A 24,904-nucleotide genomic window follows, 5' to 3' on the forward strand; every position below is an offset into this window, starting at 1 on the left:
GATCGAAAGGAGCTTAGAGCAAACTCATTATTTCCGCAGATGTTTCTTTAGCGGCTCTGATGCTCAGGTCCTGTAGGTGAGTTATGAGGTAAGGGAATAGTTATAAGAACTGAGATCCAGATCCATGAATGTGTCTAATTTTTTAAGCGCATGCTTTACTTGATGCTACCGTAGGAAAAAAAAATCTGAAAAGTAGAAAACAACCACAGCAATGGTTGGTGAATTTAATTTAAGAGATGAAGGAAAAGCATGACATTGATCACAAAGTTCTGATGCAAAGAATGAGGAATTAGAGGAATTAGAGGAGAATCCAATTTTATCCAATACAATATGAACCTCCCAGGGACAAAGCTTTAAATAACAAGATCTTACATTTTAGAATTTTACATTTTTTTTAAACTTTATTTTACAATTCTAAATTTTAAGGAGTAAAACACGGAACAGCATATAATATAGTTATGAATAAGAATTTAAGGATCACCATGGATTTATGTATAAATTTTGATAGAAACCACCAAAAAAGATAATATATCCAAAAACGTCACAGAAAAAGGATGAATTCGAGAAGAGCTAACATTGCATGATGTATGCTTTCTTTCTCAAAGTAAAAACAATGTTTTATTAAGTGTTAAGCTTTCTTCAGGAAAGATATGATATATATTTTTTCTACCATGCCAAATGAATCTTTTCATAGTCCTTAATAAAAATAAAAAATAAATAAAGCTAAAGACTAATATAGCTTATATTAGTCTATCTTTTTGAATTTGAATGTCCTTTCCTTGAGCTAGATATTGTTAAATTTCTATCAGAGCAGATAGAAATACTCTATAAAAATTAAGATTTTTGAGCAATCTTTCAATTAATGATTGCTATGTCATTTTTATTGTAATAAATACATTTAAAATTTATTTTTAAAACTGAAATAATATGCTTATGAACACAGGTGTAAGCAATTTCTTTGTCTATTTTGATGTAGTATCTATAAGTAAAATGTAAGGCTCTTAAAAACACTGTGAGCCATGCCTCCGTGTCTGTGAAAATGGGACATCAGGAAATTTCACCATGTGTGGAAACAAATAAAAGATTGATTTAAGTATTAAAAAAAATTCTGAAGCCAAAATGATACCCAAGTACTCTTCCTTTAACTGCATTTTCTTTTTCCAAGCTTACATTAAATGAGTTTCCAATAGAAGCTAAAGAACAGCAAAGAAAATCTGCAGTTTATCTGCTCCTAAGTATTTTTTTTTTTTTTTTTTTTTTGCGGTACGCGGGCCTCTCACTGTTGTGGCCTCTCCCGCTGCGGAGCACAGGCTCCGGACGCGCAGGCTCAGTGGCCATGGCTCACAAGCCCAGCCGCTCCGCGGCATGTGGGATCTTCCCGGACCAGGGCACGAACCTGTGTCCCCTGCATCGGCAGGCGAACTCTCAACCACTGTGCCACCAGGGAAGCCCCTAAGTATTTTTTTAAGGAAAAAAAAAAGTCACAAACTTCACCCTCACTCTAAAATTATCAACAAAGCATATGCTGAAATTCTCTTAATTTCATCAATATCTGTCTTAGCATTTCAAGATGTTTACATTGGAAAAGATTGTAAATTTGATACATCCCAAGGATATATTTTGGATTCACACCTATAACATATTAATCACTCTGACAACCGACATTTATTGAACCAAAGCTGAAATATAAACTACTATGGTCTGAATGTTTGTGTCCTTCAAAATTCCTATATTGAAATTCTAATGCCTGATGTAATGGAATTAGTAGGTGAGGACTTTGGGAAGTTCTTAAGCCATGAGTGTGGAGCCCTTATGTGTGGGATTAGCACCTTATAAAAGAGACTACAGAAAAATCCCTAACCCCATGCACTATGAAGGACACAGAGAAGGTGTCAGTTGCAAACCAAGAATATCCATGTTGGGGCCTTAATCTTCCAGTGTCTAGAACTGTGAGAAATAGATTTATTTGTTTATGAGCCACCAGTCTATTGTATTTTGTTATAGCAGCCCAATCAGACTAAGACACAAACACAGATAATCCTTCTAACCACTAAACTAGACCGACTTACATTAAATATATAACAGTTCAAGCCCCATTTAGAACTAATTCTATGCTAGCAGTTCTTTCTTTTTCCTTCTCCACTCTTGTACCCCCAAGGATAAATGCTATTCTGAATCTGAATTATCTATTAAGCATTATTCTTCTCTTTTTTGAACTTTTGACACTGATGTATGTGTTCCCTCAAGAAATGTATATGTATATATGTACATAAAACATATATATATATATATATATGTTGTTTGTTTATGGACTTTATATAAATGAATGTATATAAATATGCAAGAGTTCTTGAGTGAAATACTAAGGAGAAACATTTCTGGATTGTAAGATATTGACATGTTTAAGTTTACCATTAATAGCAATTCACTAATTTGGTATTCATAAAGACTCTACAGAACATTGCTACCACAAATAATCAAAAGAGACCATATATACATGTGTGCATATATATATATATATATATATATATATATGACTTCTTTAGTTGTCCAGAGGCCCAAGTGTGTCTATATTTTATATACTCATGTTCAGTTTATGACACAACAGAGGGCAGAAACACAATGTTAGTAAGATCAGTTTCAGCACCTTTAGATCACTATAATACTGGAAATGTTTTTTTCCTATGTCTAAGTGTGTAAATAACCACCCCTCCAGTCAACAGTTGTAATAGAAAAACTAATTTATTCTAAAAATTATATTTAGCATTACATTTAAAATACATAAACTATTGCTGATATTATAACTAAAAAACACCAGTAGAAATCAATTCCTAAAATATGGTACATGAAAACTACTTACTATGAACTCTATTTCTTTCCATTTATCAATATCTTGTCCTTTCTTAGACAGAAGCAGCAGGCACTAATATTTCCCCAGGGGTAGACAAGCAGAACACTATCTGAGGCCACATGAAAAGTAAATGTACTTATCCAAGTGGAAAATATGGCAAATACATGTGTTATTCATGACACTGATTTGTTCTTGAATCAACAAATATGATAAAATGTTTTCAAAGGTATACATCTACAAAGATTAGCATACATCATAAATGCGAAAGGAAGTCTTGCGAGATTGAACTGGATAATTCAATAAAAAAGAGTTATCTGAAATATCTATGAATACAGGGTACAAGAACTAGAGTTGTTTTGTTTTCTTGTGTGTCATGAATCATCTTCTTTGAGTGAATAAACCAAATATACAGTCAATGAAGAAAGCCTTTTTTAAGTATTCAGAATTTTTTTGAATTTTATTCTCATAAGAAGTATTCAGTTAGATATCCATATGAGGAAACTGATCCTTAGAGAATCAAAGAAATTTGATCAAATTACCCAAAGGAAAGTACAGTACTGAAACTCATGATCATTGCTGTCACAATACAAAATTTGCATTTGTCTCGCTAAAGTAGGTTACCTTCGAATTCATTGAAATGCAAGATTTGCAGTAGATTACTTAACTTTCATTATAAAAATAGTACTCTCAAATTGAATTATGTTTCATAAAGTGTTGAAAATAATTCCTTCTTGTGGCACTTTAATTTTCCTAGCATATCTTCAGTCTAAAGAGTACTAGCATAAGATTTAGCATTGTTATGTTACATATTTAAATTTACCTATTTAATCTGATATATTTAATCCGATTTTTATTTAAATACTTAATTGGAATTATTTTGGTTAACATTTTGTATCAGCCAGAGAGGAGTTGGATTCCTACATACTGAGTTCATGCACTCACAAAATGATTATGCTCATATTCAGAGTGATTGTTAGTCATTTGTCTTCAAAAATTATTTTTACAATGAAAATAACCTTAAAATGTCTAAAACTGAGGGCTTGAAAAAATTTAGTTGTTTGTTATTCCGTACAGAATGTGTAGTCTTTAAATTGAATTTGAGACGAATAATCAATACATAAGATGTTTATGTTTAATATAAATTCGACATGAACAGAAGTGAGACTAGAGAGAACACAGACAGAATGGGTAAATAGGTGAGAAAATATCCAAAGAGTTATTTCTACTTAGGATTTTTTATGATTTTTTCTTTATATGTTCCTTCAATTTCAAAATCTCACATAAACATGAATTCAATTTATGTAAAAGTGTTTAAATCTTTACAACTTTTGCCTCTATAATGAGTAATAATAAATCCATTTTTACATACACACACACATAAACACACAGAGATATGGAAAAAGCTAAAGTCCTCTTCACAAGGCACATGGCATTTCTTGATTGGACAGCTGTGTATTTTTTATGGGAAAGTCCATATTTCCAAGGGGAGAGGTGATAGCTGGCACTTTAGCCATAGGGTCAGAGCAGGAAAAAAAATATTCACAATCAATGATTAGTTATTCAGTGGGTGACCTAAGTACATGCAGAAAGGTCAAACTATTTTTAAATTGATATCTGATATTTTTGTGAAAATATCACTTAATAGAAAGGTTGAGTTTTCTGACAATTATTTTAGAGTTAGTATATATTTTATATGACACATAGCTAAGGAAGACAATTATGTTTTCAATAAAAGCATCTCTAAAAGTTGGATTTCAGTCCTGTTCCTATTACCTGTTCTACTGAGGGCATACAGTGAAGGGAAAGAAAAACCCAGCAAAAGTAGAGGGTTACTTGGGAAAATGACAACACAAAGGAGGAAGAGAAGTGAGGCTGTATGGCCAGCAAAGGTGTGAGTTGGGAAGCCACTTCTGGGTTGATGTGTTTGTTTCAAAAGAAGCAGCTGGAAATTCTCCTGAGAATGCTGGTTCACGATTTATCTTCTCAGAGCAGCACAGAAGGTAGTGTTTCCTCTAGGTCTCATCTGCCAGAACAGATGCTTCTCTATGAACAGTTGTTTTATATACATTCCTTTTATATAACATCAGAGTCAGTTTACTTCTTCAGGTCATCTTGAGCATCATTCTTCTTCATTATAAGTGACAGTTAGGGAAAACTAATATATTACTTGAAGACTACTTAGCAAGATGGGAAAATCAAATGTGTGCCTCTAAAGCCTTCTAGGTTTGTAGCAGGATTGTACTTTTCTGCAACAGCCGTCTCATTTCATTCAGTCCTGAGGGAAAAAGCTTCCCATATTTTCCAGCATAATTTGTATACTTCTCTGCTGTCAAAGAGAACTAACCCCTAAGAAAAGTTTCCATTTCAGTGGAATAGCAAGTTAAATATCTCCCAATTGTACCTAAAATCTTAACATTGCTAGAAAGTTTATATTATAAGACAAAAGAAGTTACAATTCATTGGCATTAGTCTATAATAGAAATGTAATGCACTGGGATATCATCTCGGAAGGTGAAGAGTTATTTCATATATTTAGAACTCTTCCTTTGTAATGTACCTAAATTAAAAAAAAAACAAAAACAAAGAAAGAGATCAAATTCTCATCTAGAGTAAAATTAGAAAAGTCTCACCAACATTCTACATATTTTGAAATATCAACATGACATAAAGAAATTTAGAAGAAGCTTATAGAGAAGAACTGTAACCAACAAGCAATTCTTTGACTTGACACTAGAGTGCCATGTTCTTGTAAACATGTAGAAAATGTTTTGAAGAAGAATTCAATCATCTAAATTATTAATTTTTTGACTTGGAATCCTAAGAAAAAAGTAAAAGGTGTGAAAACAAGTTTACTTGACAGTGGGATCAGAGATAATGACACACATAAGGGTGGGCCTCTCTACCGTCAGAGAAAAATAACTATGTGATACCTCACAGATCCAAAGACCCTAAATGCTGTGGTGTCAATTCTACTTCAGTTTCTCACCAAGGTATTTGTTTAGCATAGAACAGGAAATGAACTGATATCTGTGGACATCCCATAACAAACAAGGTTAAGTCCTACAAAGTGGTAAAGAAACCCACAGAGATGGGATGCCACATATTTAGAAAGCAAGTAAATGCATTCCTGAGACTTGAATTATCTTTGAGAATTATCTTTGATTATTTTTTCTTTTTTTCAGGCAACTGAGAAGTTGGTTTCAGATTGGACTGTGTCACCATCTAGTCTCCAACTCAATTTCTCAGTGGTGTAATAAATAAGATAGTGATTTAAAAAATTCTACCTGTATTATTTTTTAACAAAGTGCAAAACTTGATAGACTTGTTTGCCTAAAAATCTTGATTTTTTTATCAGTTAAAATAATTAAGTAACAATTCTAAGTATATTAGTAAAAAGAAAATTACTTGCTGTGTAAAGGCTTAAAATAACATGGTGTCTGATAGGTCCAGTCATATCTGGGTTTTCATTCCATTTTCAGCTTTAGTGTAAGAAGTTATACATAATAAATACATAATACAAATTTGCAAGATCAGAGAGCATTTGCAAGAGGATGATCTCAAGGATACTGTCCAGTGGCAGATCCAGAATATTCCAGAAGTCCAACAGAATCACCAATATAATGGTACTAAGCAGAAAGACAGGAAGAGATGGAGGTGAAAGAGAGAGAGAAGAGAGAGAGAGACACTCACAATATGAGGACAGAAAAAAGTGCTAAGTCTGAACAAACAAGTTCTGAAGGATAAACAGGAGAGAGAGCCCAGGAGGTATCTTGGGCTCTTCCAGCATGGTTATGGGACGTCTTTCTTTTTTAAGGAAGCAGCTTTGCCCAGCATGAGAGGACTGCTATAGATTTTAAGACTTGCTCTTGGACTACAGTCTGTTCCAGTGACCTGAGTGTATCACCAGGTGGGATTCTTCTCCATCCCTTAATGTTGGTGATAACCAGGGCAACTTTCTTTTCAATGCTGGGAAAATGAGGTTTCAAGAACTGCATGGACCACCCAATTTCCCTTCTTTCCATTTCAGGTAATTGAAGCATTGTCAGTAAAAATAATTTTCAATGGATTTCTACAAGGTTTGCAGTGTGCATTTGCATTAATAACAGTTTTCTCTAAATGGATAGGTAGTAAAGTCATAAAACACAGAATGCAACATTTATAAGGCACTCATCATGTGGGAAAGACATGCACTAATGGATAAGAAAACAATTGCTTCTGCCCCAATAACTGAATGGGTTACATGCACCCAAACCTTGCTCTTTACAACAAAATATAAACATAAGCTTCAGAGAAGATAAATGACTCCCCAGAGGGAGGGCAGATGATGTGCTCCTCCTGTGAGCTCTAAAGTGTTTATTATAAAAGGGAGAGATTCTTATTCCTATAATTCCCAGAGGAGGAAAGGCACTGGGGAGTAGAGAAAATAGGCACAACATGAATTCAGGGAAAATTTTCATTTCGTTCAGCACTTGCTGACAGACAGCATATCTAGCAATAACTGGCATGCAGCATGGGGACCTTTCTTTCTAGTAAGTGTGGTGAGAGTATCTGACCCCTCCTGGCATAATGTTCTTGCTCTATCTGAGCATAATGGGGATTTAAAACTTCCCAAGAGAAGTTAAAGAAAAATGTGACAGTATTAAAAAGAAAATCTATTTATAAAACTTATTTTCTTTACATGCAACTCATCCTTATTTTCTGATTTCATAGTGTCATATTAAGTACTTTCTTTTTACATCTTTTTTGGAGTATAATTGATTTACAATGGTGTGTTAGTTTCTGCTTTATAACAAAGTGAATCAGTTATACATATACATATGTTCCCATATCTCTTCCCTCTTGCGTCTCCCTCCCTCCCACCCTCCCCATACCACCCCTCGAGGCGGTCACAAAGCACAGAGCTGATCCCACTGTGCTATGTGGCTGCTTCCCACTAGCTATCTACCTTATGTTTCGTAGTGTATATATGTCCATGCATCTCTCTTGCTTTGTCAGAGCTTACCCTTCCCCCTCCCGATATCCTCAAGTCCATTCTCTAGTAGGTCTGTGTCTTTATTCCTGTCTTACCCCAGGTTCTTCTTGACATTTTTTTCCTTAAATTCCATATATATTTGTTAGCATACGGTATTTGTCTTTCTCTTTCTGACTTACTTTACTCTGTATGACAGACTCTAGGTCTATCCACCTCATTACAAATAGCCCAATTTAGTTTCTTTTTATGGATGAGTAATATTGCATTGTATATATGTGCTACATCTTCTTTATCCATTCATCCGATGATGGACACTTAGGTTGTTTTGATCTCCAGGCTATTGTAAATAGAGCTGCAATGAACATTTTGGTACATGACTCTTTTTGAATTATGGTTTTCTCAGGGTATATGCTCACTAGTGGGATTGCTGGGTCATACGGTCGTTCTTTTGAAGTTTTTTTAAGGAACCTCCATACTGTTCTCCATAGTGGCTGTACAAATTCACATTCCCACCAGCAGTGCAAGAGTGTTCCCTTTTCTCCATACCCTCTCCAGCATTTATTATTTATAGATTTTTTGATGATAGCCATTCTGACTGGTGTGAGATGATATCTCATTGTAGTTTTGATTTGCATTTCGCTCATGATTAATGACGTTGAGCATTCTTTCATGTGTTTGTTGGCAGTCTGTATATCTTCTTTGGAGAAATGTCCATTTAGATCTTCTGCCCATTTTGGGATTGGGTTGCTTGATTTTTGTTATTGAGCTGCAAGAGCTGCTTATAAATTTTGGAGATTAATCCTTTGTCAGTTGCTTCATTTGCAAATATTTTCTCTCATTCTGAGGGTTGTCTTTTGGTCTTGTTTATGGTTTCCTTTGCAGTGCAAAAGCTTTGAAGTTTCATTAGGTCCCATTTGTTTATTTTTGTTTTTATTTCCATTTCTCTAGAGGGTGGGTCAAAAAGGACCTTCCTGTGATTTATGTCATAGAGTGTTCTGCCTATGTTCTCCTCTAAGAGTTTGATAGTTTCTGGCCTTACATGTAGGTCTTTAATCCATTTTGAGCTTATTGTTTTGTATGGTGTTAGGGAGTGATCTAATCTCATACTTTTACATGTACCTGTCCAGTTTTCCCAGCACCACTTATTGAAGAGGCTGTCCTTTCTCCACTGTACATTCCTGCCCCCTTTATCAAAGATAAGGGGACCATATGTGCATGGGTTTATATCTGGGCTTTCTATCCTGTTCCATTGATCAATCTTTCTATTTTTGTGCCAGTACCATACTGCCTTGATTACTGTAGCTTTCTAGTATAGTCTGAAGTCAGGGAGCCTGATTCCTCCAGCTCTGTTTTGCGTTCTCAAGATTGCTTTGGCTATCCAGGATCTTTTGTGTTTTCATACAAATTGTGAATGTTTTTGTTCTAGTTCTGTGAAAATGCCAGTTGTAATTTATTAGGGATTGCCTTGAATATGTAGATTGCTTTGGGTAGTAGAGTCATTTTCACAAAGTTGATTCTTCCAATCCAAGAACATGGTATATCTCTCCATCTATTTGTATCATCTTTAATTTCTTTCATCAGTGTCTTATAATTTTCTGCATACAGGTCTTTTGTCTCCTTAGGTAAGTTTATTCCTAGGTATTTTATTCTTTTTGTTGCAATGGTAAAGGGGAGTGTTTTCTTGATTTCACTTTCAGATTCTTCATCATTAGTGCATAGGAATGCCTGAGATTTCTGTGCATTAATTTTGTATCCTGCTACTTTACCAAATTCATTGATTAGCCCTAGTGTTTTCTGGTAGCATCTTTAGGATTCTCTATGTATAGTATCATGTCATCTGCAAACAGTGACAGCTTTACTTCTTCTTTTCCAATTTGGATTCCTTTAGTTTCCTTTTCTTCTCTGATTGCTGTGGCTAAAACTTCCAAAACTATGTTGAATAAGAGTGGTGAGAGTGGGCAACCTTGTTTGTTCCTGTTCTTAGTGGAAATGCTTTCAGTTTTTCACCATTCAGGATGATGTTGGCTGTGGGTTTGTCATATATGGCCTTTATTATGTTGAGGAAAGTTCCCTCTATGCCTACTTTCTGCAGGGTTTTTATCATAAATGGGTGTTGAATTTTGTCGAAAGCTTTCTCTGCATCTATTGAGATGATCATATGTTTTTTCTCCTTCAATTTGTTAATATGGTGTGTCACGTTGATTGATTTGTGTATATTGTGTATATTGAAGAATCCTTGCATTCCTGGAATAAACCCCACTTGATCATGTTTTATGATCCTTTTAATGTGCTGTTGGATTCTGTTTCCTAGTATTTTGTTAAGGATTTTGGCATCTATGTTCATCAGTGGTATTGGATTGTAGTTTTCTTTCTTTGTGACATCCTTGTCTGGCTTTTGTATCAAGGTGATGGTGGCCTCGTAGAATGAGTTTGGGAGTGTTCCTCCCTCTGCTATATTTTGGAAGAGTTTGAGGAGGACAGGTGTTAGCTCTTCTCTAAATGTTTGACAGAATTCGCCTGTAAAGCCATCTGGTCCTGGGCTTTTGTTTCTTCGATGATTTTTAATCACAGTTTCAATTTCAGTGCTTGTGATTGGTCTGTTCGTATTTTCTATTTCTTTCTGATTCAGTCTTGGCAAGTTGTGCATTTCTAAGAATTTGTCCATTTCTTCCAGGTTGTCCATTTTATTGGCATAGAATTGCTTGTAGTAATCTCTCATGATCCTTTGTATTCTGCAGTGTCAGTTGTTACTTCTCCTTTTTCATTTCTAATTCTATTGATTTGAGTCTTCTCTCTTTTTTTCTTGATGAGTCTTGCTAATGGTTTATCAATTTTGTTTATCTTCTCAAAGAACCAGCTTTTAGTTTTATTGATCTTTGCTATCATTTCCTTCATTTCTTTTTCGTTTATTTCTTTTCTTTTTTTTTATAATTTCTTTCCTTCTGCTAACTTTGGGTTTTTGTTTTTTTGTTCTTCTTTCTCTAATTGCTTTAAGTGCAAGGTTAGGTTGTTTATTCGAGATGTTTCCTGTTTTTTAAGGTAGGATTGTATTGCTATAAACTTCCCTCTTGAACTGCTTTTGCTGCATCCCATAGGTTTTGGGTGGTCATGTCTCCATTGTCATTTGTTTCTAAGTTTTTTTTTTTAATTTCCTCTTTGATTTCTTCAGTAATCACTTCGTTATTAAGTAGTGTATTGTTTAGCCTCCATGTGTTTGTCTTTTTTACAGATCTTTTCCTGTAATTGATATCTAGTCTCATAGTATTGTGGTTGGAAAAGATACTTGATACAATTTCAACTTTCTTAAATTTAGCAAGGCTTGATTTGTGACCCAAGATATGATCTACCCTGGAGAATGTTCCATGAGCACTTGAGAAAAATGTTTATTCTGTTGTTTTTGGATGGAATGTCCTATAAATATCAATTAAGTCCATCTTGTTTAATGTATCATTTAAAGCTTGTGTTTCCTTATTTATTTTCACTCTGGATAATCTGTCCATTGGTGAAAGTGGGGTGTTAAAGTCCCCTACTATGAATGTGTTGCTGTCAATTTCCCCTTTTATGGCTGTTAGTATTTGAATGAATTTAGTATTTGAATGAAGACCTGCATTATCTCTTTTTATTCTATCTATCCCTTTTATTATTGATCTCTAACTTATTATTATGGAGACATATTACATGTGTATTATAATTTTTAAAAGAGAGAGGATGGAAGAGCATATTAAGCGATAGAAACAATAATAAAATCACTTTGCTAAGGACTAGATGGGCAAGATACCCTAGTGTTACATCAGAGTATTTATTTCAATGAGTATGTGTTAATAAAATGTAATTTGACATTATAGACTTAGAGTTAGATATAGACAGTTTCTAGGAAGAGTATTAATACCATGTATCCCTCTTAAAAAATGTATACTTGTTTCTCTTGCCTAACAGAACTAGGAACACTCCAAAATATTTTAACTATATATTTATTATATGTAGTAATTAATATTTTTGTAATTCATAAAGTAATCTAACTATAATAGCAAAGCACCTTAACTGAAAAAAATCCAAACTTGTTGGATTTCCTATAAATGGGATCTGCCTTTAACCTGCCCTAGAGGGCTTATTTACAAGGAATTCTCATGAACCTTATTATTAAAGCAACATCTCAACACTAAGCAACGTGTCTTAGCCTTTTAGGACTTCTATGTCAAACTACCATGGACTGAATGGCTTAAAAAACAAATATTCATTTTTTTTTCATGGCTCTGAAGTCTGGGAAGTTTAAGAACAAGGTACAAGCAGAATTGGTGTCTGGTGAGAATTGGCTACCTGGTTCATCTATGGCCATTTTCTCTCTAACTTCAAGTGGTGGAAGGGTCAAGGAAGCTGTCTTGACCCTCTTTTATGAGGACACAGATCCCACTCTTTAGGGCTCCCACCTCATAACCTAATCACCTCCCAATAACCACACCTTCTAATACAATTTCATTTGGATTAAGTTTCAACATAAGAATTTTGGGAGGGTAAAATCATCCAATCCATAGTAGAACATGGGTAAAAACATCCAGTCCATAGTACAACATGAGTACAGTGCCAGGGACTGTAATATCTTCATGTGGATTTAGATTGTCTCCAAGGGAGCTCTATCTCAACTATAGCATAACATTGTTCGTGTTTTTACACTGATAGTGGTAGTTCAAGTTTATTAATTCTAGCAATTGAAACATACATCAGAGATCTTGAAATAAGCTTTAAAAAAAGAAACAGAAAGTATTTAATCTGTGGAAACTGGATACAAGCATACCTCATTTAATTGTGATTCACAGTTATTGCATTGTTTTTACAAATTGAAGGTTTGTGGCAACCACGTGTTGAGCAAATCTATTGGCACCATTTTTTCAACAGCATTCACTCACTTTGTGTCTCTGTTTGACATTTTGGTAATTCTTACAGTATTTCTAACCCTCCCACAACAAAAAGATTATGACTCACTGAAGGCTCAGATGATGGTTAGCATTTTCTTGCAATAAAATATTTTTAAATTAAGGTATGTAAACTTTTTTTAGACACAATGCTATTGCACATGTAATAGACTGTAGTATAGTACAAACATAACTTTTATATTAACTGGGAAACCAAAGAATTCATGCGATTTGCTTTATTGTGATATTAACTATATTACAGTGGTCTGAAACCAAACCCTCAATATCTCCAAGGTATGACTATATATAGTTCAGAGATTTGATATCAGTACTAATTTTCCTTGCTGGTAGTCACAAGCAATCATTGCTATATTTTACTTTGTAGCTACCATATTGAACAGAATCATAAACTCTTACAACTGATTTCACTTGTGGATACAACCCAGAACTTAAGTACAAATGCTTGTCTTTGATAAATAGCCTTATTAACTACACAGGTCAGGTCATATGTTTGAGTAATTTACTGTGAAATTTTCTCTTATTTATCAAAATATAAGCTTAATAACATATATACTTTTCTAACTAGTTAACTCTATGCTAATTTATATGGTTTAAATATACTATTTATATCATATTATCCAAAATATGAAAGGAATGTCTATGTGACACCAAAGTTTGCAGTCTTTAGATTTGGTTGAATGTTTAACTTAGTTTCAATTTATTATGTATATTAAACTGCAAATGATATCTTAAAATGTCTTACACATTTGGTTGTATATTCTCTCCTAATCTTTGCTTAATAAACCTGAGGCAAAAATCAAGATTAAAGAAATTTAGTAAATATAGTTAAAGACTTGATTTGTTTCTAATTATTTTATTTATTTTTATTTTAATAGATCTTTATTGGAGCATAATTGCTTCACAAAACTGTGTTAGTTTCTGTTGTACAGCAAAGCGAATCAGGCATATGCATACACATGTCCCCATAACCCCTTCCTCTTGAACCTCCCTATTATCCTCCCCATCCCACCCCTCTAGGTCATGGCAAAGCACAAGCCCATCTCCCTGTGTTATGCTGCTGCTTTCCACTGGCCAACTATTTTACATTTGGTAGTATATATATGTCGATGCTACTCTCACTTAGCCCCAGCTTCCCCCTCCCACCCCATGTCCTCAAGTCCATTCTCTATGTCTACCTCTTTATTCCTGCCCTGCAACTAGTTTCATCAGTACCTTTTTTTTTAAGATTCTGTATATATGTGTTAGCATATGGTATTTGTTTTTCTCTTTCTGACTTACTTCACTCTGTATGACAGACTCTAGAAGGAAATTTTCTACTCTCCTTTGCCTTAAATTTGCTTATTCAAGTGAAGCTTCACTTCTTTCTTCATTCACCTAACAATGTCTGTCTGTCTGCATTGTAACAGGTCATTTGTCTAGGTAGTAGGGAGGGACATATAGTAATACATATTTCTGGATTTTGAGAGACTTGATATAATGAGGGATTCAGTTCATAAGAAGAAAATGCACATGCTATTGTAGAGAGAAAGTGAAAGGTAATACACAGGTAACTGCAACGTCATGTTAGATGTGCCACAGGATTTAGCGAGAAAAAAGGAAGAAATAAGAAACTACCTGATAGAGAAGAGGTATCATAAAGACTTAAAAAGAATAGGTGAAGAAAAGTAAATAAAAGGTATACATATCTGAAAGGAAGAAATAAAACTGTCTTTGTTTGCACATGACATGATTGTTTTGCAGAAAATTACAAAGAATCAACAAAATAAGTCCCAGAACTTATAAGTGATTACAGAAAGTTTTCAGCATGTAAAGTTAATGTATAAAGGTCAATCACTTTCTTATATATCAGCAATGAAAAATTGGAATCTGAAGTTAGGAGTGCAATACCATATGCATTCATACACAAAAAATAAAATACATAGGTAGAAATCAGAAAAAAAATCTGTATTAGGAAAACTACAAAACTCTGATGAAACAAATCAATAACTAACTAAATAAAGAGATATTCCAGAGTCTTCCCCAACTTGATCTATAAGTTCAAGGCAATCCTAATAAAAATTTCAGTAACTTATTTTGTGGATGTCAACAAAATGATTCTATAATGTATATGGAGAGGCAAAAACTCAGAATAGCCAACACAACATTCAAGGAAAAGATCAAGTCAGAGGACTGACACAAGCTGACCTCAAGACTTCCTAGTATAAAGCTATAGTAATCAAGACAGTGTAGTATTAGTGAAAGAACAGACAAGTAGATCAATATAGAAGAATAGAGACCCCAGAAATAGAGTCACACAAATATAGTCAACTAATCTACTGGAAAAACTGGACATCTACACACACAAAAAATGAATCTATACCCAGATCTTATACCTTTCACAAAAATTAACTCAAAAAGGCTTATAGACCTAAGTGTAAAATGAAAAACTATAAAAGTCCTAAAAGATAACTTAGGAGAAAATCTAGGTAACTTTAGGTTTGGTGATAGCTTTTAGATACAACACCAGAAGCACAATCATTGAAAGAAAAAATAATTTGGACCTCATTAAAAAAAAATTCTGCTCTAGGAAAGACATTATTAAGAAAATAAAAAGACAAACCACAGACTGTAAGAAATTATTAGCAAAACATATGCTGAATAACTAATATCCAAATATACAAAGAACAGTTAAAATTCAACAATAAGAAAACAAATAACCCAAATAAAAAATGGTAAAAGATCGAACAAAAAATTCCCCAAAGAATAGATACAAGGTGGCAAACAAACATATGAAGAGATGCTCAACATCATATGTCACTAGAGAATTTCAAATAATAATAATAATACACCTCCACATACCTTTGAGGATGGCTAAATTCCAAAACAGTGAGAACAGGAAATACTAGAGAGGATGTAGAGCAAACAAAACTCCCATTAATTGCTTATGGGAATGTAAAATAATTCAGATACTTTGGAAGACAATTTAACAGACTTTTTTACAAAACTAAGCATGTACTTCCTATATGATCCAGCAATTGTGCTCCTTGGTATTTACTCAAAGGAGTTGAAAACTTATGTCCACACAAAAATCTGCACATGGATGTTTACAGCAGCTTTATTGATAATTCCCAAAACTTGGAAGCAACCAAGATGCCCTTCTATAGGTGAGTGGATAAATAGGTGAGTGGTAATGGAGTATAATTCAGCAGAAAAAAAAAGAAACAAGTCATTAAAAAACATGGAGGAACAATGAAAAGACATGGAAGAAACCTAAGTACATAGTGTTAAGTGAAAGAAGCCAATCTGAAAAGGCTACATACTGTATAATTCCAACTCTATGACCTTCTGGAAAAGGCAAAACTATGAAGACAGTAAAATAATCAGTTGTTGCCAGAGTTCAGTGAGAGGGAGGGAGCGAAGAACGGATGGCATACAGGAGATTATTAGGGCAGTGAAACTCTTCCGTATGATACTATAATAATGGGTATGTGTCAATATGGATCTGTTAAAATCCATAGAACATACAACACAGAGTGTATCCTTAGGTAAACTATGGACTTTATTTAATAATAATGTTTCAATATTGATTGATCAATTTTAACAAACACACCATACTAATGCAAACTTTTAAAAATAAGGAAAACAGTGTGTGATGGGTGGGTGTGTGGTATATAGGAGCTCTTTGTACCTTTCCTTCAAATTTTCTGTAAACATAAACTGCTCTAAACATAATCTGTCTATTCATTAAAGAAAAAAGAAAAGAATATATGAATTGGACTTTGAGGATGTGGAGACTTGGAAAGAATCTCTCCCTTACAAAACAACAACAACAAGGAAAGCAAGGGGAATCTGCATATTCATAACTGTTCTTGAATCCATCAGAAAGCTGAAGTTGCAGGGCAGACAGTTAACCCTGAATATAAGACAAGTCACTCTAAAATAAATAAGAGAGGAGCATTTGCTTACCTGTGAAAGATGTCACTGAGCATTGATAAAAAGAGTTTAGCTGAATTTTTAAATAAATTGCTAAAATTAAATGTGGAGTAGCAAGAATATATGAACCTCTGAGGGCTGGATATACGAGGGAAATTTGCACTCATTCACAGGTTCTTTACCATTGGCTTCATCAGTGCTTTCAAAAAGGATTAGAGTCAGGGCAAGAGGTGGTGCTGGCTTAGGGAAGATGCAGCAACAAGGAAGACAGAAGTCAACCCTGGATCCCTGGATCCTTCCCTTCTAACTCTATTATGGAAGAAAAACCTTAAAATGCTGGATGAAGGGCAAGTACCACTGTCACCTTTAGGTTACTGGTAAAATTCTATTGCAACTGGAGGAAAAGAACAGAAAACAAAAACAAAACAAAACAAAGCAAAACCTTCTACATGCATGGGAGAGCAGGAATAAGTCCTGGACCTTGACCTATAGCTGGGAGCAGAGCAGGATCATGGTAATGCTGTACACCCAAGACTCCAGAAAATAGTCCCTGCTTAAGATTGAGATTCAATCAGGGTGACAGGGAAGCCCCAACTGTGCCCTTGACACCAGGCTAATGACTGTTGATCATCAAGTAACAATAGTCCTACTGTTATATTCTGATAAATATTCATCAGAATATATTAATTATGAGAAAACAATACTTGAAAAAATAAAAATAGATAATTTTCCAAAGCTGGAAGATGTGAGGTGCTTTTGCCTCTTTCAGGTGGAAATAAATTGGAGAGACATCGGGGGCAATTATGGGCTGAATTGTATTCCTTCCAATTTTCAGGTTGAAGTCCTTACTACCAGTACCTCAGAATGTGACTGTATTTGGAGCTAGGTACTTTAAAGAGGTAATTAAGTAAAATGATGCTACTGGGCAGAAGGGCTTAATCCAGGCTGACTGCTACCCTTATAAGAAGGGGAGAGATTAAAAGAAGGGAAATGGGGGGAAGGACAAACCTGGAGCTTGGGATTAACAGATACATACTTCTTTATATAAAATAGATAAACAACAAGGTCCTAATGTATAGCACAGGGAGCTATATTCAATATCTTGTAATAATCTATAATAGAAAATAATCTGAAATTATTTTTATATATATATATATATATATATATATATATATATAAAAAACTGAGTCACTTTGCTGTACACCAGAAAGTAACACAACATTGTAAGTCAACTATACTTCAATTAAGAATAAATTCAATAAATAATAATAATAAAATAATGGGATAAACATTAAAAAAAGACAGTAGGAGAATACCAGGGATGCACATAACACGAAGGGACCAACATGTGAAGAGGCAGCAAGAGGGCAGCCATCTGCAAGCCAAGGAGAGAAGCCTCAGAGGAAATCAACCCTACTGGCACTTGATCTTGGACTTCCAGCCCCCAGAACTGTGAGAAAATAAATTTCTGTGATCTCAGCCACCCAGTCTGTGGTATTTTATTATGGCAGCCTTAGCAAACAAACGTAAGGTCTTCTTTGACTCATCCTTCCGCTCCATTAACAGGTACACATGAGGCAGTGTCTGTACAGGAAGGAGCCCTGATATTTCTCCCACAAACTCTTCCAATGACACTTTGTTAGATGAAATGGCCTGACAGGCAGATAGGCCATAACCCTGAGCAGAGAGGTGAGTGAGAAACTAACAAGTATTTTCACTCCAGCTCATGAATAGATGGCATTTAAATATATGCAGTGGCATATAGTAAGTCTTGCATTTGCTCTTTGGCAAGTGGCCACTCCACACAAAGGACTGAAAAAAGGTAAAGCCAGATTCTAAGGACAATGACCAGAGACACTGGTAAGCTCCATTCAACAGAACAATTTGCTATGGTGGCTCCCACAGATCTTATTAGCACTCCATCTCCCTTCACCACAGAAGTTCTGAATTTCTGGCCTTCAGATGCTTTTTAAATTTTTCCTCTGTTGCCTCTATATGGCAAGAATAAGTAATCTTGAAGAGAAAGCACTGGCATATCAAGAAGAGTTTTTGTGGAAAAGAAAACATTATTGCTGTATTAAGTTCACGTTGCAAGCAGAGAAAAAATATATTTGTTCCTATGATACCTAGTCACAGTTGTGAAAAAGACAAAACCTCCAAGAACCAAGGGATTGTAGTCACAGTGACAGATGGACAAAGTTCAATTGCTACAGAAAACTCACAGGATCTAAAATGTCAGTGCTTACTAATCTATGGTTTCTTACAGTACAAGAATACAGGAACAGTATTAAAATAAGAATACACATCAAAGCCCAAAGCTGTCACAGTAAAGGGTTTCAGAAAGGCCTGAACCAGGTCCATTATAAGGTCTGTACCAGGATGCATTTTATCTCTTGAATAATGAACCCCTGAGATATGCACAGAACACTTTAGAATCAAGAGCTTAGAATGGAGTCTCAACAAGAATTTCTCACACTGTGGGCCATGTAGGCATGTTTCTTGCTATATAACTAGCCTGAAAGCCACAGGCCTCTGAGAGTCTTATGGAAAACTCATGCTAATAATGTTAAACTTTCCCTGAGTCCTGTGCTCCTGGAAAACAACCAAGGTTAGAGCATCCCCTATCCTTTTGTGTTCCTGGAAATGGCTATTGCAAAGACCTATCTTTCCCTATGTGACTTAAGATAAGACTTGTGGGTGACGCTTAGTTTATCTATGACAAGGCCATGCATGGACACTCCAAATTCCATTTTTTTTTCTCTCAGAATGATTTGCTGAAATGTTTGTACTCACTGACCAATCTGGGCAACATACCTGCAAACTTGACTTATTTGACTTTAGTTAAGCTTCTCTGCTTCCTCAACAGCCCCCTGAACTTTGACTACCCTTTAAGCAAGCATTGGATTGAAGAACAATCCCTCCAGAAAGACCCTTCTCTAGAATCTACTGACCTAAATTCTAGAAAAGGGGAAAAAAAATACACTAAACTTTCATGTTTAATTGTCTGATTATGTGGTGGCACAGAACACTCCTCCATGTCTGATGCTTTTTAGACCTGTTTTCTCCTCTTTAAGAGAGAAAATTCCTTTCTGCCTGACCATTGAGAGGCTTGCAGACCTTCTGATCTAAGTGTTCCCCTTATTCTAATTGTCCACATTGCCTTATTACAATAGACCTCTTCTCCCTCTAGAAACTTTCTTTTTGACTACAGTCTCTCCTTATCTAAGCCTGGGTTTGTTTTGCATTTGACTGTGTAAGTCATCAGTCTTACTGTTATTAATAAATAGAGCTGGCAAACTGCCCTCAAAACTCCAAGGACCCGTGATTACAGAGTGATACTCATAATAGTATTATTAATAGTATTTTGGTGCATTTCATGCCATGTATTGGACAGATACAGTATAAAACTGTATAGTTGAGAAAAACATATAACAAATATTATGGAATCTGACCTAAATTTACTTAAAAATAACATGGAAGAGTTCTTTTTTTTTTTTTTTTAAGCAGATAGATCCATTGACATATAAATTGTTTAAAGTAATTTTTAAAGGATTGAAAAGCCATCAGATTTGTTTAAGGAGCTAGTATATGTTAGATTTTAAAGCCTCACAAAAGCTTCACAAATCACAAAAAAAAAAAAAAAAGAAAAGAAAAGTAGTAAGTTCTCTTACATTAGTAGATTTAAAATCTTAACTAAATTAAGCAATAAACTAAAAGATTAATCTGCCACAACTGACTGAGGTTTAATTAATGAATTGTTTAATATTAAACAAGTGTTAATATGATAATGCACAGATAGATGAAAATTCAAAAAACATTACAAATTATATTGAAATATAATGAAAACTTAGTATTCAACTTTCAACATAAAATCTGGCCATAGATAAAAATAGATATGTGCTTAGAAAAAGACCAGTTTAAGAGAATAATAAAATGTTTATTTTCTTATGATAGGGGTTTTGTTTCTTTATTTTCCTGATTATTGCACAATTTAAATTATTTCTACAATAATTGTGTATAAATTGTTAAGAGAATGATAAGAATTTGTTCAGAAATAACAACTGCATGAACTAAGAAGCAAAATAATCTAATTTTTACTACAACCCTGGGTTCAATGTACATTTTGGCTGGTAAATCTGTGTTTGCCACTAAGGCATGCGGGTAGGATTAGATAAAAATGACGAGGAGCTCAGGTCCCTTACTGCAAACTGCAAAATGCTAATAGAATGTCAGAACTCTGGTTGGGCAATTGTTGCTGAAAGGTAATTGGCAGCAAGCATTGTTTTGCTTCTGTTGATCCTCATTCCAGAGAGAGTAATTACACTTGATTTCATACAATATTATTATTTTCTTTACTATAACTGATGTTGTCTGAGATAGTGATGGTCTGATCTCATCGAGATTTCACAAAATAAGATTTTTGGAACAAGGCATTTTTTCTTGCCTCCCTTCAATCTAGTGATTTTATTGATAAGACCTGCTATGACAGCAGAATTCTTTATTTATTTCAAGAATTCTATATTTATTTTGTTATTTTGCAAATGTGCTTTTTTCCTTTTGCCTTTTAATTCTATTCACAAAGAACTTCACAGATAAATAAAATTTTAAAAAAGGACGACTCAAACTTATCTACTAAAGTAAAGATTTCAGTCTTATTTTCTTAATGATCAAGGTAAGTGAGATGAAAGAATGATAAACTATTTGATTGAATCAATATGCTTAATGCTATTGTCTTTTCCTGAGAAAATTGTCATGTAGATTTTAAAGGGAGAATTTCTTAGATACTATTTTATAACAATTTCTTGTCCTAGCTAACCTCTAGATAAAACTGAAAAAATAAATAGATACATACAAAATTAAATAAATAAACTAGGTATTGTGGATGAAAAATGTTGCATACCATATCAGTAAACAAAGGATGTTACAGCCATCAAGCCACTAAAGACACCAGGCAGGGGAGCCCTGGGAGAACTTAGGACAGACAAACGCGCTGCCCACTGCAAAGCCCTCAACCACTGTAGCCACTGGCAACTGTACACCCTGAGGGGATTCAGGATGGGAAAGAACAGGATACTGGTCCCAGATAGCTAAGGTGCATATCAAAGGAATTTTTCAGTGAGCCCAGACTTTCATATCTTCCCATACATAGAAAAGTGTTAAATTCATCAACTTGAAATATCTGTTTTTCTTTAATTTTTTAACAGTAAATTTTTGAAGTTCTGGCTAGCTGGTCTTTGTTGCAAAAACTCCTATATATCCTGGTTTCCCCCTAACCTCTTCAGAGCAGTCTCTCAGAGCTGAGAGACTGCGTCCTAAGCTTAAGTCCTCACTTTTGTCTGCCAAATAAAACATAATTCTGCAGTTTTAGGTTGTGCATTTGTTTCAGTCGACAGTATAAAGTAAATGAGGTATCTTTTGGGACCTGTAAAATTAAACAAAATTGGAATCTCTATGATCTTGCAAAATATTTTTTTTTCTTTTGTGAAGATGCTATGGACTGAATTATGTTCCCCCCCAAACTCGTATGTTGAATCCTTAATCCCCAATGTGACTATTTTTTGAGATAGGGCTTCTAAGAGGTATATAAGGTTAAATGAGATTGCAAGGGCAGGGTCCTATTCTAATAGGGTTGGTAGTCTTATAAGAAGAGAAAGAGAGAGATATCTTTTTCTTTCTTCTAGCAAACACATAGAAAGTGGCCACCTGAAAGCCAGAAAGAGTGCTTTCACCAGAACCCAGTCATGCTGACGCCCTGATATCAGATTACCAGCCTCCAAAACTGTTAGAAAATAAATTTCTGTCATTTAAGCTACCTAGTCTATGGTATTTTGTTATGGCAGCCAGAGCAGACTAAGATGCAAGATATTAACAAAACATTTTTACTTTATCAGCTGTGGTGCAGAGACATATAAAATGAAGATATTGTTTCTAAAAAGGATGTAGTTTAAATTCCAATACAAATAGAATATACCAAATGACAAGTGATGCTGAAATTTCTCAGAAATATGTGATATTAACAATAAAAAGCTGTGTTGAAACCTACTGACTCCTAGAACTTATTTGGGGACAAATTAATCCATTTCCTCAAAATTATTTGCTGGGGACTAAAAATGACAAGGCAAAATCACTGCTTGCCAAACATTGATAATATAAGTGTGAAATGTTATGCATGCTAAATTATACACAAAGGTTCATGGTGACCTGTGAGAGTAGGGCAAAGTCTGAGCTGGGCAGTTGTTGGAGGGATTAGGTTGTTATGTTGCAGGACATAGTTTATAGATTCTCAATAAAAAATGGGAATTAAAATTTAAATACATATGGATTCCCCAGGGGCTGCATGTAGTTTATAATGATTTTTCTCACAGTTTCAAAACATCAACAAAATAAGTGTTGACATTTGGGTCCTTTTCAATATCCTGACTTCTTTTTATTAAGGTTTGGACACAGAAATTTTTATTTTCTTATTTTTGCAATTATAAGACTTTATTTTTTGGTGTTAAAATTCACTTTCAACTGTGCAGATCAAGAAATAACAAGGCACCAAATATAGAAATTTCATAGTTTTATTATTTTCTCTCTTGCTCCTTAATCTACTGAAAGTAATTTCATAAACCAACACTTCTAGGCAACATTTATTTTTCTTTCGTTGATTTTTGCTTGTTTAGACATCAAAGACTCCATCTTAGTAAAAGTCTTCACTTGGACTATGAAGTAAAGCATGTACCACAGAGGATCCCCAACTCAGAGGTCTGTCCTACAAACTTCACTGATAATTGTTTGCACACTGCAGCTATCTGGTCATTTGATCCAATGTTGCTATTATGGTCTCCAGAAAGTTCTCTCTTTCTTCATCTACCTTAATTTTATGCCCATTTTTAAGTAACTCAAATTTGGGGGATGTAATGGCCAATGGAATTTTGAATAAGCTTGGAAAATCTTTTTTTTTCAGTTTCTTTTTTAATGGATTAATCTCAGGCATTCCTTCAGGAACAGCCACTTAAAAATCTGCATGAATTTTATAATTCAAAATCTTCTGAATCAGATTAGTTCCTTCTGCAAATGCAGCTGCATTTTCTTCTGCTATTTTAATCTTTGATGCATTCCTTGTAAATATAGCAACTTTATTGGTTTCTGAAACCAATGGATATGGAAAACAAAGAACACTGGCAAATGACTCCACTTTTTTCTTTTCCTCATGTACTGTATCCAGTGTCAAATCAAGATAAACACCTTGCTTTGGATTAATAGAGTCCAGAATTTGAAATTTCTTAAGTAAGTGAATAGCTTTATTAACCTTGTATATTTGCTGTGGGTACAAGTGTTTTAAATGCATACACTCAGGATTTATTTTCATATAGTGGTATGACTTTTTTTTAACTCATCTTTTATTTTTTTCAATCTGATGCTTTTCCTTTGGCACCATTTTTATGTTTTTTAACCTTTAAAAAAATTTGCAGACTTTATAGCAGCAACGCAAGGTCTGTTGAGCATGTGAATGTTTACAGGACAAGAATAAAGAGATAACTGATAAACCATCTTTGAAAAGACTATGGCTTTGATGATGTATCAAGAGTCTGCTGAGGTGTCATAGGGATGTCATCATGTTGACCATTCTGAATTATGTTGACCTATAACCTTTTTATTTTCAAATTTGCCAAAGCAAATAACACTTTATTATGCATTCTAATTTTAACTTTTAGAGATTTTTTACTATTATTATGGTGATATTGCTGTATGAAAAACTCCAGGTTAAAAACAATTTATGTTCTTCTCTTTATATTGATGAAATAGAATGAGGATGTGGCTGATTTGATGAATTTTGCATAACTTGACCATTCCAATAATTCCTATCAGAAATGACACCATTTTTCTCAGTTCTCTAGCCATCCTTAGAAGCACATCTTTAAGAAGATTTTGAGGCTAAAAAAGTATGGCTAATATTAGTTACTCTGCTACTGTTCTCTCTATCAGCAACACTATGTAGACATGTAAACTCTACAAGATAACAGAAAAATAATTGGACTTCTTTCTCACATTGCCATGGAATGGTGTTTTCTTTTATTTTATATGTTACATTTGCTACTGTAATTTTTCTTGAACTTCATATTCTGTGAGTTTGATATGGTACATTTTAATAAGCAAGGAATAGACTAGTGTTATGCCAAGAGGATGGTGAGAGTGGAGTGCACTGAAAGGGGACATAACATTTAATTGGATACTATGTATTATTGGAAAGTA

At 34.3% G+C, this 24,904-nt stretch overlaps 1 pseudogene across 1 annotated transcript; it reads right to left on the bottom strand.

The window, feature by feature from the left end:
- Positions 1-23,456: 23,456 nt before the first annotated feature.
- Positions 23,457-23,999, bottom strand: LOC309823199 (large ribosomal subunit protein uL1m-like; annotated as a pseudogene). Its single transcript has one exon. The product of its transcript is annotated as a large ribosomal subunit protein uL1m-like (transcript).
- Between the last annotated feature and the right edge of the window lie 905 nt (positions 24,000-24,904).

Source organism: Grampus griseus (genome assembly GCF_964374135.1).
Source record: "Grampus griseus genome assembly, chromosome: 5".
NCBI lineage: Eukaryota > Metazoa > Chordata > Mammalia > Artiodactyla > Delphinidae > Grampus > Grampus griseus.